A 5,270-nucleotide genomic window follows, 5' to 3' on the forward strand; every position below is an offset into this window, starting at 1 on the left:
TTGTAAACATGTTTTGCTGTTTATTCATTTATTTTGCGATCGTTGTTTGTCTTTTGTCGTTTTCCATTTATTACCGTGGCATTGTCCGTTCATTTTTGACAGTCATGTGCGTTTGACTTCAAATCACTTGCTTTAAATAATCCTTTTGATATCCTTTTTTATCTTATAATATATGTTATATAACATTTTCGTTCATAACTGGTTTTAAAACCAGAAGCTTTCGTTTTAAATAGAGTTTTAATATTATTGCAGAAGAATGAGAAGATGATAATGGATTCATTCAAATTTATACTTGAAAAAGTTTTGATAAATTCTGCGCAATAGAAAAATGTACAAGGGTGTACCTGAAATAAATTTAAAGATTATGACTAAGTTACCAATATTGTACATCATAATAAAACAGTTTTAATTCGAATTACACCAAGAGGGACATTTCCGATGATTAAAAAAATAATTAGTAAAATCTGTCAAGTTTCATAAAAAAACGGAAAACAATTCTTCACCGTAAACGATTTACCCTCTTTAATTTTTTGTCGGCAAAAAACCCCAGACCTCAGGTCGGCAAACTTTATTTTTACACAGGTAAAACTACAGATGTTAGACCACATGTTCAATAATCTGAGCTGGAAATTACAATCGGTGAGTAGAAATTATCAATATTTTAAAGCATGTCTATCGAATAATCATGGATTGATAATTTTGAAGGGGAAATGTGCACATTTGTCGGCTTACAGACCTTACAATATTTGTTCTCATTGGCGGATCCAAGGGGAGGGTTCCGAGGGTTCGACCCCCCCCCCCCCCTGCTTTTTGCCGGGCCGCTCAATGCATTTTAATGGGGACATATAGTGGGACCCCCTTTTTTGTCCTGGGTTTGACCCCCCCCCCTTTTTTAAATTGCTGGATCCGCCACTGATCCTACGGAATCTATATTGAGATACCCCGATAGGCTATATAGCTATGAATCGAGTTCTATATTACCACACTCGTACATAGTTGCATATTCCTGGGAAAATATAGGCTTTGAGCTGCAATGTAAAAGTTGTGCATCATAATAAATGAAATCACTGAAAGTTAAAAAGGACACTGTTCCCCTCGCCCTATTATCATGTGTATGTCATTTATTCCCTTAACTATTTTGCATACATCACCCTGAGTGGAATACAAAAAAGGTTACTATAGCTATCCTCTCCTTTTTTGTGGGAAAAATTTGGTGGATTATATAGGGAATCACTCATGCATGACTGGATCCTTGCCCCTAAGGGCAGTCAGCGTCCCTGTCCCTTATGAAAAGTTCTGGATCTGCCACTGACCTATATATCATGTAGTGTACATATTGTATGTTAATGAATTACTAACTCGGGTCCTAAATTTGCATGAAACACTTGTCACTGGACATTTTATATAACCAACAACCAACCGATCTTTACATGTACGTATCCATATTAATGTGTTTCTTATCATGCTTATGCTGGATTACTAGGATTTCCTTGGTTTTGTTTTATCACCTGATAATTTCCTTGGTTTTGTTTTAAAACCAATATCACCTGATAGTTTTTGTTCTATTAAGAATGCATTGTGATGTCACAATTTCCATAAAAAAAATCATGCATAGTCATGATAGTACAAAAACATATGATTTGATCATAAAATGTTATGAAATTATTAACTTTAAGATTAAATAGTGACTTATTTAGCAAGTGTCCACTTTCATTTAGATTTAAAATAATTCTCAAATCATGGACAACAAAACATTATCAATTTGATAATAGCAGGCATTAAGTGAATAGGTATTTTAAAATAGCATTAATCATCAAAATAAAACAATATTATTAAATTAATGTTCCTGAAACAAGACACAGAGTCATAAACAGTTGCCATTTACACACACTTGATGAAACAAATTGTGTTAATTCAATTAGTAATTGTTTTATCATGTACATTGATGTACTACATTGTTTAAAAAACACATATTAAAAGAGCAAAGCTAGCATCATAATTATTTTATTCTTTTTAGATTTAACATAGAATTTATATTAAATCACTATAATTTGTTAATACTTTGAACATGTGTTGAACCTAAACTATATATAATTATTTCATGTGAAATTTTTTATATAAATTGTGCCCTGTTAGCATGGGTTTTCAAAATTAATTTGTGCCATACATGTTATCTCACTTACAAGTAGTAACATTCATTGGTCTTTTTATTTATTCCGCAATGATTAAGGACCTTCTAATCATGAGTCATATTTTTTGACACACATTCAATTGTATTTTGGTTACTTTATTGTTGCCTAACTTTTGGGTTGATGCATCATTGATATATCCCACATCTCCTTTGATCATGTGCATTCACATACCACTGCAGATTTTGTGCAAAGTATTTTATGAAGCTCAAAATATTTTTTATAGATATAGTATTATCCAGTAAGTTGTCATAAAATTTAATGTGTTAATGGTACATGTTGTATCTACTAATTTAGTCTATTTATATTTTTTTTTTATTCAAATTCAAAATAAACAATTAAAATATTTGTATTTACTGAATATGACCATGCAAATGTGACCTTAAAATAGGTAATAATCAGGATGTTAACATTGGATATCCATTGGTAATAATCAGAAATGATGTAACTAATATACAAATTAAGACACAATAGTTTATTGCCCTGGGGGAACATTTAATCTGTAATTGGTATAATGATATGATTTTATAAAATGTTCACAAATTATCATGATTATCAAAATTGTCCTCTTCAAAATTTTAATAACTTTTTCAAAACAAATTATGATTTAAGATAGGATATACTATTATTTTGGATTTAAATATGCAAATTTTAAAAGTAATCTAGATATTGATTTATTAAAAAAAAGTGTTGTCTGATCTGCAAAGCATTATTTAATGCAAGCTGTAATAACAAATGAATAAATAAAAAGTATTCAGGGTAACACAAAAAATGTAAATATTATTAAACTCAAGGATTTAAAACATTGCCTAGCCTGGGATGGTTATTTCTTGGAACAATATATTTACATTACAAAGGTTTATTCATTATATGCACTGGATAAAGGCAAAGTCAATATCATCTACATGTATAACATGTATAAAGTAACAGTGCATTTATTTATTTATTTTATTTTTTCATTCCTTAAACTTTTCTTTTGTCATGTTTGTAGTATCAATATATTTCATATTAAATGATAAACATAATTAAAATGAACAAAAGAAATAACCTGTTGTGTTTTAGAGGGAAATAACTATGTCCATGATGTCTGACTTTAAAGAATTGATGAAATAAAGTATGGTGTGAGCCTCAGTAAGACAGTAACCCTTCAATGAAAGTACACAATCACACTTAAAAAATCATTAATGCAGGAAAAAAGACAACACTATATAACATTTAGACCCCCTTAAAAGATTTATTTTTCTTGTTAATAGGGACTTGAAAATAGAATTGTATTAGTGCTTGAATTTTTCGGTTATCAAATGAGAATTGCTAGTTTTATCCAGGTTAATACAGTTATTGTGATTAACTTTCTTATTAATGCAAAATGTATATATATGTAGTATTATATATTTCATGTATTTATTATTAGTTAAACATTTACTGTTCTTGAGTCTAAATGTATATTTTATTTTGTAGAATTATACTGAATATGTATTGGTTTGACCATGATTCCCACTTAGAATATGACGCCTGCTAGTACATGTGCACTTTGATGCATAGGAAATATAGATGTCACTGAGATGCTCTCATAGCTGCAAATTGTGAAACAATGGATTAATTCATTATTTTATACTAGTTATCTATTGTTTTTGAAATAAAGAATAGGGCTTGCAGCATTATTCAATGTTGATGATGTGATGTTCTGATTAAATTGAACAAGAAGAAAATTGTGCCTTGTACAAATAGGAAACTTACATATTGTATTAAAGGAGGACCACATTACTGGAGGACTAAACACCTTGGATTATCATCAATTATGATCAATTGTGAATTTGGAATTACAAAATTCCATAGTTGTAGTGCATATTAATATTGCAATCATACATGTACATTGTTTCTGAGTTCCATGAATACCCAGGATAATTATTCATTTGAAATAGCAATTTGGAATAATGAAAATTCACAGTTTCAGTTAATACTACCAATACTAGTGCATCATATCTGAATTCATGAATACTTTTAATTAGTGGATTTAATATAATAACAAAATCATGAATATGGATAATGTGAATTTCTAGCTTCAGTGAAATTTACAAAACAGTACATGTATATCATATCTGAAGTTTATGTTTGCATTGCAATTGTTAACTACCACCAGCGTGTCCAGGGTGTGTAAAAAGATCTCAACCAACTATGAGGGTCTCGTGCAGTCCGTGTCAATTGTTTAGTGTCAAATGACTGCTTGCTGTACATGTAGTTAAATTATTAAAGTCTGAATTAGAATTAAATTAATATCTTAATTAGCATGATTAGTGGCCAAGTATTTGAAACAAATAAACCATGCATGTACTTTAAAGTATAATTTTATTATTCCACCTGCAACAAAAGTTGAAGTACATGCATGCAAGAAATTGGTATTACAATCTGGCTACAACGTACCGTTTTGTATTTAAGCTTCACCAGATACATTTTAGAAGCTGAAAGGCCTGGATACTTCCTTATGTTATGACATTTCTGTTAGTGACTTGTCCCTTGCACTTTACCTAGTTTTCATGGTACACTACATCATGCTACATGTACATGTAACTGTTCCCAAAAAAATATTACTGTTTGAACAGTCACAGTGAAATACACTCTAAGTCTTACATGTACAACATGGATTAATTTTTATGGTATGCCCATATATATACATGTATATAGGTATCTTGAAAGGTCTATATGTCTCATTGTCTGTCAGGCAAGGTTGGCCTGATCCTGACTTCATTTCATGGATCAGTGATTAAGGTTACTTCAGTTACATGTAATTTGTCAAGTTTGTTTCTCACACATGTTAAATACTACAAGCAGTAGGAAAAGTAGGTCAATTATATATATTTGGTGTATGAAATGAGTGAGGTGAATAAATGTCTAATTTATTGCAAGACTTACATGTACATGGGACTTTGACGTCAATGAAAATGTCATGGTTCATTGAACAATGCTTAGTTTTTGTTGTTTGATCTATTTCCAAATTTTTCTCAGATGCTACAGTATAAACTACACGTACATGCATCACATGTATAGGATCACTATTTTTGGCATATTATTGGATATTCATAA

The 5,270-nt window shown here is 30.2% G+C and overlaps 1 long non-coding RNA gene across 1 annotated transcript; it reads left to right on the forward strand.

The window, feature by feature from the left end:
• The first annotated feature begins 215 nt into the window (after positions 1–215).
• LOC134690345 (uncharacterized) lies at positions 216–4,459 on the forward strand. The gene is made up of 2 exons (XR_010101913.1): positions 216–639; positions 3,648–4,459. It is a non-coding gene; the product is annotated as an uncharacterized LOC134690345 (long non-coding RNA).
• The last annotated feature ends 811 nt before the right edge of the window (positions 4,460–5,270 follow it).

Source organism: Mytilus trossulus, chromosome 11 (assembly GCF_036588685.1).
Source record: "Mytilus trossulus isolate FHL-02 chromosome 11, PNRI_Mtr1.1.1.hap1, whole genome shotgun sequence".
In the NCBI taxonomy this organism is placed as follows: domain Eukaryota; kingdom Metazoa; phylum Mollusca; class Bivalvia; order Mytilida; family Mytilidae; genus Mytilus; species Mytilus trossulus.